The sequence below is a fragment of the Neovison vison genome, chromosome 1 (assembly GCF_020171115.1).
Source record: "Neovison vison isolate M4711 chromosome 1, ASM_NN_V1, whole genome shotgun sequence".
NCBI lineage: Eukaryota > Metazoa > Chordata > Mammalia > Carnivora > Mustelidae > Neogale > Neogale vison.
The window spans coordinates 16629696-16643611 of record NC_058091.1 but is presented as its reverse complement, the minus strand read 5'-3'; the positions used below and the strand labels follow the sequence as shown (position 1 = coordinate 16643611).

Here is a 13916-nt window from a genome sequence, read left to right as displayed (position 1 = left end):
GTCATGAGAAGCTGAGGTCTCCTGCCAACAGCCATAGAAGGGATCCAGCTTAGAAGCACCATCTAACCTATATGCCCTATAGCCCCCCTGTAGCCCCAGTAAAACCCTCTGATGAGAGTGACCTCAGTTAACACTTGACTGCAGCCTCATGAGGAACACTGAGCCAGAGCCTGCCTGTGGTCCTGCTCCTGAATTCTTGACCCACAGAAACTGTGGGAGATAATAAATGGTTATTGCTGATCTAAGCCACTAACTTTTGGGGGAAATAACCATGCATATTAAGAAGTGTAATAGAATAGAATAGAATAGAATTAATAATTGGAAATAATTTTTCCATGTATCCTGAACCAGTAGGATAGTATAGGGATCAATAGAGAGTGCTACCAATAGAACGATCTGGCATTTCCCAGGGTCCCTGCTGAGAGACAGCTAGCTCCCTGTTGTCCAGGAGAGAAAGAGAAAGTGAAAAAATTTCTGCCCATTGTATTGATTACTACTCAGCTGAGTTGAACTCTCTGGTCTTCACATGATCCTTGGGTCTTCAGGAGAGAATCCTCTACTTTGTTTAAGGACCTAGGGAAACTCCACTTGGGGCTAGGTTCAACCGAGTCTCTGCACACCACAGACCTCTCCCTACTTTCAGAGTTAGAGAATGTCTAAATTGACAGTTTCAGTGCAATTCCATATCACAAGCCTCTCCTCATGGCAATCAGTGTATTTGGTTTACATATTTTTTTCCAAAACAAACAAACAAACAAACACCTTAAAATGAATACATTTACCTTGTTTTAGTAGGATGTACTCAGTTCTCCATAACCTAAAGGAACTAATATTTCTACTGAGGGAGGCCGATATACCACTTGTTTGACCACAATGGTCAGAGACGTTAAACACAAAAGAAGCCATGCTTGATTCTCTCCAGGAGAGAAGTGAAGACTTCATGGGAGATAAATTCTGGGGGAATATAATATTTAGCCCAGTGGGATGATGGGGACTGTGATCTCTGGGGAAAGAATGAAGACAAACTAAAGAGCTTACAGGCATCTCTGAGTCAAAAATCTTGAATGAGATCAAGATGACTGGACCATGAATCATTGTGGAAGAAGATCTTACAGCAAAGGGAGGTGTCAGGAGACCAGGTAGGAAATATCTGGAGTCATAGATGCTGCACAGAGAAAATTCACAAGACATCCCACTAATAATCCATCTGTCCATCCATGTATCCATCCATCCATGCATTCTGTACTTCCTAACATATATTTTCTCTCTCTACCCCACGTACAAAAGGGGTAGTTCATAGAATTCTTAGCATTCTAGGTCCAGACCCAGAGAATGTTCCGTAAGAAATCCAAGGTGGTGTATGGGCCGCTCTGCCATTGGCATACATTCCAGCAGATTTAAAGGTGCCTGAAGTATCAATGGTAAATAAGGATGTTATTGGTTTCTACAGATTTTTTTTTCATTTTTCCTATTGGAACAGGTTTTATTTAGCTTAAAAGCTTTTCAATTAAATTTGTAGTTTGAGATAACTATACAATGAATTCATAGACAGCTCTTACAAATAATATAGAGATGTCCCAGGTATTCTTTTTCTCATTTCTCCCAAGGGAAACAAATTACAAATACTGTGGTGCAATATCACACCCAGGATATTGACATGGCTACAATGCACATCTTGTTCCAAGTAAAGAGGACACTGGAAACTTCAGCAAGCCTCTAGGAGTAAGGCACAGTATAGGCCTCTTAGGATGTGGAGTAAGGCCCTGCCATCACCTATATATAACTACTCTCTTTTTGAAAAACCAGTCTTGGCCTGCCTGGGGCCTTAATGGGGACTGAACACTGACCTTGGGCTGCCGAGTCCCCAGGTGACCCGATCTGCCCCTCATGAGCTTTCTGGCCCATCGTCTGAGGGTGGTAAGCACAGCAGCCCTCTATCACCAGATGGAAGCGGTAGGTACATGATCTGGCCTGATCAGGCCCCGCGGCACAAGCAAGTTCCCTGAAGAAGTTGCCTGAATGCTTGTGGTCCCCACTTCTACCCCATAGCCTCCTTCTCCCAGTCTGTACCTAGGCTTTATGGGAAGCTCCCAACAGAGGAAGAGAGGACTGGTGACTGGTTTCCAGATGCTTCTGTAGGATCCTTAGGTCCTGCCTGAAAGGGAACAGCTGCAGCATTATAGCCCTTCTCCAGACTATTCCCAAAAGACAGTGTATAAGGAAATGTTCTCAGTGGGCACAATGCTTAGTGGTACCCCAGGTGGTACACTTTGCTGAGAAGGAGAAATGCACACCTGTGCAAGTAGATACCCATTTCAATGGTTTGGCTGGATGGCCAGGGACTTGGAAAATCCAATTGGAAACTTGTGACATAGAAATTTGGGGGAGAGGTATATAGATAGAATTCTCTGAGAACAGAAGGATATTTGTGTCCCACAGGAATTCTCCCCAAAGGATGACCTCAGAAGAGGAGGATTTTTAAGAATCAAGTTGCTAGGGTGACCATTCTGGGGCTATCAGCCAGCCTGTGTCCCCAGGACAACCCGCATTGTCCAGTGGGCTCAGAACAAAAGGGCAGGAATGGATGTCAGGCACGGGCTTAGCAGCACAGTCCTGTTGCTGCTAGGTCCACAGAGGCTGAGCCGGTCATGCCCATTGCTGAGTGCCCAGCCTGCCAGGCACAGAGACCAACAGGGTGCCCTGATATGGCACAGTTCCCCAGGGTGACCAGCCTGCTGGCAGGTTCATGACCCTGGGCCACTTTCTTAACAGTAAGGCACAGCATTCCTCTTTTTTGAAACAGATACTTACCACAGATATTAATTTATCCTCTTTGCCTGCAATGATTTTGCCAAAACTACCATCCGTGGACCTACATAATTCTTTTCCCCACTCTCACAGTCTTCCCTACCCTACTGCTCTGATCAAGGAACTTGTTTCACAAGAAAAGAAATGTGGCAGTGGGCTCATTGCTCATGGACTTGCTGGCCTTCCCATGCTCCCCGTCCTTCAGAAGCAGCTGGTAGACAGTCGCAGTGCTAGCTAGGTGGTAATGTGTTGCAGTGGTGAGGCCAAGTCATCCAGAACGAAGGCTGTATATACTCTGAGTGCAGCTCCTTTCCCTGGGATTGAACCCTGGACCCTCTCCTCGTAGTTCCTGGATGGACCCCTCTTCCAGTTGGCATCTCACTGGGAGTCTGTGCTGTTCTCACCCAAATGGGAGTAATGTCAGCCACAGGTGTGCCTGCCCTCTGCCCTCCCCCCACCCTCCTAACCTGGCAAATAATTTGTGTGGAGTCAGGTGACTTTTCTAAAACTCTCCAGCTTGGAAGTGTTAAGCCTTGCTTCCCACCAGGCACTCTCTCCCTGTCCAATCCTCTGGCTCCCATCTCCTGGCAGTATTTTTTTCAAGTTGAAAAAATCTTTTCCATCTTCCTTTTGCCCACAGGCCAAAGTCACTGAAAACAACAACAAAACAATCCAAGGCACAAGCAAGGCTGGGGAAGACTGATGACTGGGAAGGAGCCATCAACAGGGTTTTGTAACTTCTCCCATATGGTTCCCCCTACCCCTCCACCCCTGCCACAGTCTTAACCCCATCCCCTCTCCCCTCCCTGTTTCTCCCTAACAGCTCCCAGCAGGCATGTGGTAGACACTTTCCTCAGCAATTTGAGGAGGCTGTGAGGAAACCTGGCCACACCCACTCTGGGACCCCAGCCAGCATCAAACCACCTGCTTACTCCTGCCAGGCCATATTTCCTGAAATATTGCAATTTTCTCTCCTGCCCTTCTTTCCTCCTTCGCGCCATTCTCCTCCCAACCTCTCTTTTCTGTCTTCATTCCCACTTTCCAAATCATCCTTCTTGTGGTCAGAAAGTATAAACTTCCAGTTATAAAATAAACAAGTCATGAGATGTAATGTATAATATGGTACATAAATATAGTTAATAATATACAAATATTGACTCATGTACACCTCAAAATAATTTGTTATATGTCATTAATATCTCAATAAGAAACTTTAGAGGTAAAGAAAAAAGGGATGATTCTTTTTTTGGTGGTGTAAGCGTGGGATGATAGAGTCTATGACTTTTGTTATGGGCTGAATTGTGTTCCCCCAAAAGTTACACTGAAGTCCTAACTCCTGGTGTTGGGAAGTTGATTTTATATGGATGTAGAACCTTTGCAGTTGTATCCACATGAATGTGAGGTCATTAGGGTGAAACACCGATGTATAGGACTGTTGTCCCTGTAAGAAGGGACCAGAGACAAACATGGAGGAAGTCAGATGGATACACAGAGGCAGAGAGGGCAGCGGGCCCTGTGACAACAGAGACAGACATTAGAGGGCAGCTGACCAGAGCCAATAAATGCCAAGCATGGCAGGAAACACCCAGAAGCCAGGAGACAGAACATGGCTCTGAGGATGCCTTGCTCTCAATGTTCCAGCCTTCAAAACGGGAAGGGAAGAAAATTCTGCTTTGTATTATTTTTTCTTTTTCAATTTATTTTTATTGAAATATGATTGATATACATTATGATATACATATGTATATGTATAGTATATGTGTATGTATAGTTTCAGATGTACAACGTAGTGGTTGGATATTTGTATATATAGTGCAATGGTCAACATAATAAGTCTCATTTCGAGATCCACTCTCTCAGTGACTTTGAAATATATAACACAGAATCTTTAACTACAGGGAACATGTACCCTATATCCACATGACTTTTTAAAAAAGATTTTATTTATTTATTTGACAGAGAGAAAGAGCTCAGAAGTAGATAGAGCAGCAGGCAGAGAGAGAGGGGGAGGCAGGCTCCTGCTGTATCCAGGACCCTGAGATCATGACCTGACCCAAAGGCAAAGGCTTAAACCACTGAGCCACACAGGTGCCCCCGCACAAATTTTTAAGTTCATAACTGGAAGCTTATACCTGTTTGTCACAAGAAGGGAAGATACTGGTGGTGGAAATGAAGATGGGAAAATTAGGGTGGTCAGGAAAATGGGTGAAAGAGGCGGGGAGGAGTCAAGATGGTGGAGAAGTAGCAGGCTGAGACTACATCAGGTAGCAGGAGATCAGCTAGATAGCTTATCTAAACATTGCAAACACCCACAAACCCAACAGGAGATAACAATTCTAGAAACAGAAAATCAACCACATTCTGAAAGTAGGATCGGCGGAGAAGTGAACCCAAAGCGATAGGAAGATAGACCGTGGGGGGAGGGGCCGGCTCCCAGCAAGCGGTGGAGCAATGGAGCACAAAATCAGGACTTTTAAAACTCTGTTCCGCTGAGGGACATCACTCCAGAGGCTTCCATGCTGGGGTCAGCGTGGCCCCAGGTCCCGCAGGGTCACAGAAGGATCGGGGGTGTCTGAGTGTCACAGAGCTTGCAGGTATTAGAACAGAGAAGCCGGCTACAGAGACAGAGCCGAGGAGTGAGCTCCCTGCTCAGGGTTACCTTGAACCGGTCCCAGTCTTGGGTGAGCTCAGAGCATGGCCGGAGGCCAGGGGGACGGGAGTTATTTGGCGCTATTCTCTGAGTGCTCACTGAGGAGTAGGGCCCCGAGCTCTCAGCTCCTCTGGGCTGGAGACCAAGAGGCTGCCATTTTCATTCCCGTCCTCTGGAACTCTACGGAAAGAGTTCAGGGAACAAAACCTCCTGAAAGCAAACCCGAGCGGATTCCCCTGGTAAGGGCAGTGCAATTCCACCTGGGCCAAAGACACTTGAGAATCACTACAACAGGCCCCTCCCCAAGAAGATCAACAAGAAATCCAGCCAGGACCATGTTCACCTACCAAAGAGTGCAGGTTCAATACCAAGGAGAACAGAGGAATTCCAGAGGAGAAAGCAAAGTACTGAATTCATGGCTTTCTCCCCATGATTCATTAGTCTTGCAGTTAACTTAATTTTTTTTAATTTTTTCTTCTTCTGCTCAATTTTTTAAAAATTTTACCCTTTACTTTTTTAAGGTTTTTAACGAGTTTATCATATATATATATTTTTTTCTTTTTTATATTTTTTCTTTATTTGTTTTCTTTTTTTAATTGTTTCTTTTTTTTTTTCTGAACCTCTTTTTATCCCCTTACTCCCCCCTACGATTTGGGGTCTCTTCTGATTTGGTTAAAGCATATTTCCCTGGGGTCTTTGCCACCCTTTTAGTATTTTACTTGCTCCTTCATATATTCTTATCTGGACAAAATGACAAGGCAGAAAAATTCACCACAAAAAAAAGAACAAGAGGCAGTACCGAAGGCTAGGAGCCTAATCAATACAGACATTGGTAATATGTCAGATACAGAGTTCAGAATGACGATCCTCAAGGTTCTAGCTGGGCTAGAAAAAGGCATGGAAGATATTAGAGAAACCCTCTTGGGAGATATAAAAGCCCTTTCTGGAGAAATAAAAGAACTAAAATCTAACCAAGTTGAAATAAAAAAAGCTATTAATGAGATGCAATAAAAAATGGAGTGTCTCACTGCTAGGATAAATGAGGCACAAGAAAGAATTAGTGATATAGAAGACCAAATGACAGAGAATAAAGGAGCTGAGCAAAAGAGGGACAAACAGCTCCTGGATCACGAGGGGGAGAATTCGAGAGATAAGTGACACCATAAGACAAAACAACATTAGAATAATTGGGATTCAAGAAGAAGAAAGAGAGAGGGGAGCAGAAGGTATATTGGAGAGAATTACCCTAATATGGCAAAGGGAACAAGCATCAAAATCCAGGAGATGCAGAGAACCCCCCTCAAAATCAACAAGAATAGGTCCACACCCCATCACCTAATAGTAAAATTTACAAGTCTTAGTGACAAAGAGAAAATCCTGAAAGCAGCCTGGGAAAAGAAGTCTGTAACAAACAATGGTAAAAATATTAGATTGGCAGCAGACTTCTCCACAGAGACCTGGCAGGCCAGAAAGAACTGGCATGATATATTCAGAGCACTAAACAAGAAAAACATGCAGCCAAGAATACTATATCCAGCTAGGCTATCATTGAAAATAGAAGGAGAGATAAAAAGCTTCCAGGACAAACAAAAACTGAAAGAATTTGCAAACACCAAACCAGCTCTACAGGAAATATTGAAAGGGGTCCTCTAAGCAAAGAGAGAGCCTAAAAGTAGTAGATCAGAAAGGAACAGAGACAATATACAGTAACAGTCACCTTACAGGAAATACAATGGCACTAAATTCATATCTCTCAATCGTTACCCTGAATGTTAATGGGCGAAATGCCCTAATCAAAAGATACAGGGTATCAGAATGGATAAAAAAACAAAACCCATCTATATGTTGCCTATAAGAAACTCATTCCTGACCCAAAGACACCTCCAGATTTAAAGTGAGGGGGTGGAAAACAATTTACCATGCTAATGGACATCAGAAGGAAGCAGGGGTGGCAATCCTTATATCAGATCAATTAGATTTTAATCCAAAGACTATAGTAAGAGATGAGGAAAAACACTATATCATACTCAAAGGATCTGTCCAACAAGAAGATCTAACAATTTTAACTATCTATGCCCCTAACATGGGAGCAGTCAACTATATAAACCAATTAATAACAAAATCAAAGAAACACATCAATAATAATACTATAATAGTAGGGGACATTAACACTCCCTTCACTGAAATGGACAGATCATCCAAGGAAAAGATCAACAAGGAAATAGAGGCCTTAAATGACACACTGGACCAGATGGACATCACAGATATATTCAGAACATTTCATCCCAAAGCAACAGAATACACATTCTTCTCTGGTGCACATGGAACATTTTCCAGAACAGATCACATCCTGGTTCCTAAATCAGGTCTCAACTGGTATCAAAAGACTGGGATCATTCCCTACATATTTTCAGACCACAATGCTCTGAAGCTAGAACTCAATCACAAGTGGAAATTTGGAAAGAACCCAAATACATGGAGACTAAACAGCATCCTTCTAAAGAATGAATGGGTCAACCAGGAAATTAAAGAAGATTTTAAAAAAATTTATGGAAACAAATGATAATGAAAACACAATGGTTCAAAATCTGTGGGACACAGCAAAGGCAGTCCTGAGAGGAAAATATATAGCAGTACAAGCCTTTCTCAAAAAACAAGAAAGGTCTCAAGTACACAACCTAACCCTACACCTAAAGGAGCTGGAGAAAGAACAAGAAAGAAACCCTAAACCCAGCAGGAGAAGAGAAATCATAAAGATCAGAGAAGAAATCAATGAAATAGAAACCAAAAAAACAATAGAACAAATCAATGAAACTAGGAGCTGGTTCTTTGAAAGAATTAATAAGATTAGTAAACCCCTGGCCAGACTTATCAAAAAGAAAAGAGAAAGGACCCAAATAAATAAAATCATGAATGAAAGAGGAGAGATCGCACCTAACACCAAAGAAATATAAACAATTATAAGAACATACTATGAGCAACTCTACGCAAACAAATTTGACAATCTGGAAGAAATGGATGCATTTCTAGAGACATATAAACTACCACAACTGAACCAGGAAGAAATAGAAAACCTGAACAGACCCATAACCAGTAAGGAGATTGAAACAGTCATCAAAAATCTCCAAACAAACAAAATCCCAGGGCCAGATGGCTTCCCAGGGGAAGTCTACTAAACGTTTAAAGAAGAACTAATTCCTATTCCCTTGAAACTGTTCCAAAAAATAGAAACGGAAGGAAAACTTCCAAACTCATTTTATGAGGCCAGCACCACCTTGATCCCAAAACCAGATAAGGATCCCATCAAAAAAGAGAACAATAGACCAATATACATGATGAACACAGATGTGAAAATTCTCACCAAAATACTAGCCAATAGGATCCAACAGTACATTAAAAGGATCATTCACCACAAACAAGTGAGATTTATTCTAGCACTGCAAGGTTGGTTCAACATCCGCAAATCAATCAATGTGATACAATACATTAATAAAAGAAAGAACAAGAACCATATGATACTCTCAGTAGATGATGAAAAAGCATTTGACAAAGTACAGCATCCCTTCCTGATCAAAAGTCTTCAAAGTGTAGGGATAGAGGGCACATACCTCAATATTATCAAAGCCATCTATGAAAAACCCACCACAAATATCATTCTCAATGGAGAAAAAACTGAAAGCTTCTCCGCTAAGGTCAGGAGCACGGCAGGGTTGTCCATTATCATCACTGCTATTCAGCATAGTACTAGAAGTCCTAGCCTCAGCAATCAGACAACAAAAGGAAATTAAAGGCATCCAAATCGGCAAAGAAGAAGTCAAACTATCACTCTTTGCAGATGATATGATACTATATGTGGAAAACCCAAAGACTCCACTCCAAAACTGCTAGAAGTTATACAAGAATTCAGTAAAGTTTCAGGATATAAAATAAATGCACAGAAATCAGTTGCATTTCTCTACACCAACAACAAGACAGAAGAAAGAGAAATTAAGGAGTCAATCCCATTTACAATTGCACCCAAAACTATAAGGTACCTAGGAATAAACCTAACCAAAGAGGCGAAGAATCTATACTCAGAAAACTATAAAGTACTCGTGAAAGAAATTGAAGAAGACAAAAGAAATGGAAAAATGTTTCATGCTCCTGGATTGGAAGAACAAATATTGTGAAAATGTCTATGCTACCTAAAGCAATCTACATATTTAATGCAATTCCTATCAAAATACCATCCATTTTTTTCAAAGAAATGGAACGAATAATCCTAAAATTTATATGGAACCAGAAAAGACCTCGAATAGCCAAAGGAATATTGAAAAAGAAAGTCAAAGTGGGTGGCATCACAATTGCGGACTTCAAGCTCTATTACAAAGCTGTCATCATCAAGACAGCATGGTACTGGCACAAAAACAGACAAATAGATCAATGGAACAGAATAGAGAGCCCAGAAATAGACCCTCAACTCTATGGTGTACTAATCTTCTACAAAGCAGGAAAGAATATCCAATGGAAAAAAGACAGTCTCTTCAACAAATGGTGTTGGGAAAATTGGACAGCCACTTGCAGAAAAATGAAATTGGACCATTTCCTTGCACCACACATGAAAATAGACTCAAAATGGATAAAGGGCCTCAATGTGAGAAAGGAATCCATCAAAATCCTTGAGGAGAACACAGGCAGCAACCCCTTTGACCTCAGCCACAGCAACATCTTCCTAGGAATATCGCCAAAAGCAAGGGAAGCAAGGACAAATATCAACTATTGGGGTTTCATCAAGATCAAAAGCTTTTGCACAGCAAAGGAAACAGTTAACAAAACCAAAAGACAACTGACAGAATAGGAGAAGATATTTGCAAATGACTTATCAGATAAAGGGCTAGTGTCCAAAATCTATAAAAAAACTTAGCAAACTCAACACCCAAAGAACAAATAATCCAATCAAGAAATGGGCAGAGGACATGAACAGACATTTCTGCAAAGAAGACATCCAGATGGCCAACAGATACATGAAAAAGTGCTCCATATCACTCGGCATCAGGGAAATACAAATCAAAACCACAATGAGATATCACCTCACATCAGTCAGAATGGCTAAAATCAACGAGTCAGGAAATGACAGATGCTGGCGAGGATGCGGAGAAAGGGGAACCCTCCTACACTGTTGGTGGGAATGCAAGCTGGTGCAACCACTCTGGAAAACAGCATGGAGGTTCCTCAAAATGTTGAAAATAGAACTGCCCTATGACCCAGCAATTGCACTACTGGGTATTTACCCTAAAGATACAAACATAGTGATCCAAAGGGGCACATGCACCCGAATGTTTATAGCAACAATGTCCAGAATAGCCAAACTATGGAAAGAACCTAGATGTCCATCAACAGATGAATGGATCAAGAAGATGTGGTATATATACACAATGGAATACTATGCAGCCATCAAAAGAAATGAAATCTTGCCATTTGCGACAACATGGATGGAACTAGAGCGTATCATGCTTAGCGAAATAAGTCAAGCAGAGAAAGACAACTACCATATGATCTCCTGATATGAGGAACTGGTGCTGCAACAAGGGGGCTTAAGTGGGTAGGAGAAGAATAAATGAAACAAGGGGCATTTGCACTCGAATGTTTATAGCAGCAATGTCTACAATAGCCAAACTATGGAAAGAACTAGATGTCCATCAACAGATGAATGGATAAAGAAGATGTGGTATATATACACAATGGGATACTATGTAGCCATCAAAAGAAATGAAATCTTGTCATTTGTGACGTCGTGGATGGAACTAGAAGGTATCATGCTTAGTGAAATAAGTCAATTAGAGAAAGACAACTATCATATGATCTTCCTGATATGAGGAAGTGGAGATGCAACATGGGGGTTTAAGGGGGTAGGAGAAGAATGAATGAAACAAGATGGGATTGGGAGGGAGATAAACCATAAGTGACTCTTAATCTCACAAAAGAAACTGAGGGTTGCTGGGGGGAGGGGGTTTAAGAGAGGGGGGTGGGGTTAAGGACATTGGGGAGGGTATGTGCTATGGTGAGTGCTGTGAAGTGCGTAAACCTGGCGATTCACAGACCTGTACCTCTGGGGATAAAAATACATTATATGTTTATAAAAAATTAAAAAAAAAAAATGACCAGCCCCCCCCCCCAAAAAAAAGGAAGAGGAGCAGACCAGCAGCATCATAAAGGACTGATATATTCTAGGAAATACGGCAGGAGGGGGCGGGTCCCAGGGCAGAGTCAAGCCCCAAGTGGAAATTTTCTGTAGAAACTGCACCTTGTGGTTAGTAAACTGCAAATGCCACGGCTTCCTAGGGTTCCTAGGACTGGGGTTTCCTCCGTATGTCTTGGCCTCCTGCTCTGGTTTTTCCTGTGGTCTGTCCTACAGCATGCCGCAGCCGTGAGTTCAGAGGTGAAGCGCGGGGGTGGGGGAGAGGGGTGTTGCGAAGTGAGCAGTAAGACCGGGGAGCAGAAACGGTGTCCCTGGAGCGGTTCTGGAGTCTTCTTCTCAATTATTCTCTGTGGGCTCCTATCTTGGGCTGTGTGACTTCTTGCCAAGCAAAGACATGCTGATCCAATCCCAGCAGGGGAAGAGCGCCAGCCTCCAAGGCTACGGGGAGCCATACTGCAGGACAGTCCTTACTCTGCCAGGTCAGCCCTCTGGGGGGATTGCTGTCACCTGGCTGGCAGTGGGGTGCCTGTTGCTCTTTCTCTTCCAGCCCCAACCTCCACCTCTGTCTTCCCTTCACAGATACTCTCTCGCTTTCCTACAATTTCTCCATCACATCTAAGCCTAGGCCTGGACAACTGAGGTTTCAGATTCAAGGTCAGGTCAATGGAAACGAGTTTTCTTCTTACTTGCATGGGAGCGAGCGAGTCAAACCCACTGGTCTTTGGGGGTTGAAGCTGAAGGACACAGTATTCTGGGGGACACAGAGGGAACCTCTGGAAAACCTGGGGAAGAGCTCAGAAAAAAACTGCTGGACATCAAAGCAGAGATTTTCACTGAGAGCATTGAGTCTGAAGGCCCAGGGCAGAAGGAGAACACTTTGGCAGGGCTAGGGAGATATTGTTTTCATGTAAAACTTCAGAAGGGTCCCAAACACATGGCCCAGTAGCTGTGCCAGGCAAGGAGGCCAGAGCAGGACCAGGAGGGCCGAAGGGGAGCTGAGGAATACGCGGCAGGTGGGGCAAAGGATTGGTCAAGACCAGAGGCTAACCTGTTTCCACTGGTGGGGGTGGGGGCAGATTGTCTCACCATGCAGGGCAGGCTCATGTGTGTGCGTGGGGCCGATGGACACACCAGAGGATCCTGGCAGTTTGCCTTCAATCGACAGTTAACCTACCTCTTTGACTCAGAAAACAGAAGGTGGACAGTGGTTCCTCCTGGAGGCCAACAGTTTAGAGTCATGTTGGACAATGACAAAGAGCTGACCAAGCTCCTTGTGCAGACCACAAACGGAGACTGTAAGAGCTGGCTCCAGCACATATGGGAGCACTGGGATGAAATGCAGGAGATCACAGGTAACTCAGAAGACTGGATGGAGTGCTGGTTCTCTTGAAATGACCTCCACCTACCCCATAGTGTGGGTGGTGTGTGTGTGTGTGTGTGTGTGTAGAGAGAGAGAGAAATTGATCCATCCATGGGAAATTCTTTTTGGCAGAATAATGGCTATAAGAATGTTCTAGAATTCTTCCATTCCCGTCTCACCTCCTGAAATCACTTCCTCAATGCATAGACCTTTGTGTTTGGGTATTTCTTGGATTTCTTGCTGGCCCCAAACAGGGGAGCATCAGCCTGTTTCCAGAGATGGTCTTATGTTCCTTTACTAAGAATTACTGTCTTTTTCGTTTCATCCTGTGTATTACCAGAAATCCTTCAGTGCCACTTGGACTGTCAGCTCCTGAGAGGTAGTTGCTGTCACCATCCTTATCCTGCAACACCTCCTGTCTGTCACAGCAGGAGCGACTGCTTACATTGCAAACCCTGCTTCCCCTTTTGGCAGAAGGAGCCCCTAGGGGACAGGGCGCATCCCCTCCTCCCTTCCCAACATCAGGACTGGTCACAGCAGCTGCCACAAGGACAGTGATAGACACTGATTGGTAGGATGCAACTACAGGAGCTGAGGAAGCTTCCCCCAGTTTGGGGTCCCAACTGAGGCTCTTATCCTTGCATTTTCATTTCAGTGCCACCAGCCACGCGACAAGGTACAGACCCTGGCAAGGCCATGGCCATTGGACCCTGCACCTGGATCTTCCCCATGCTCCTCAGCTGTGTGTCATAATGGGCATCCTTGTCGGAGACCATTAGATCCACAGGTAGTGAGAGCAGATTGAGAGGGAAGGGATGGCAGATGGCCTGGTGTGAGCACAGGGAATAGTGAATTCCCAGCCTCACCCCTGCCCACTGCCTGAAGCTTCTCAGAGGGCAGTGGGACTAGATGAATGAGAT

General features: G+C 43.6%; 1 pseudogene; it reads left to right on the top strand.

Annotated features, from left to right (window-relative positions):
- The first annotated feature begins 12030 nt into the window (after positions 1-12030).
- On the top strand, positions 12031-13805 carry LOC122903189 (annotated as a pseudogene).
- Positions 13806-13916: the final 111 nt, after the last annotated feature.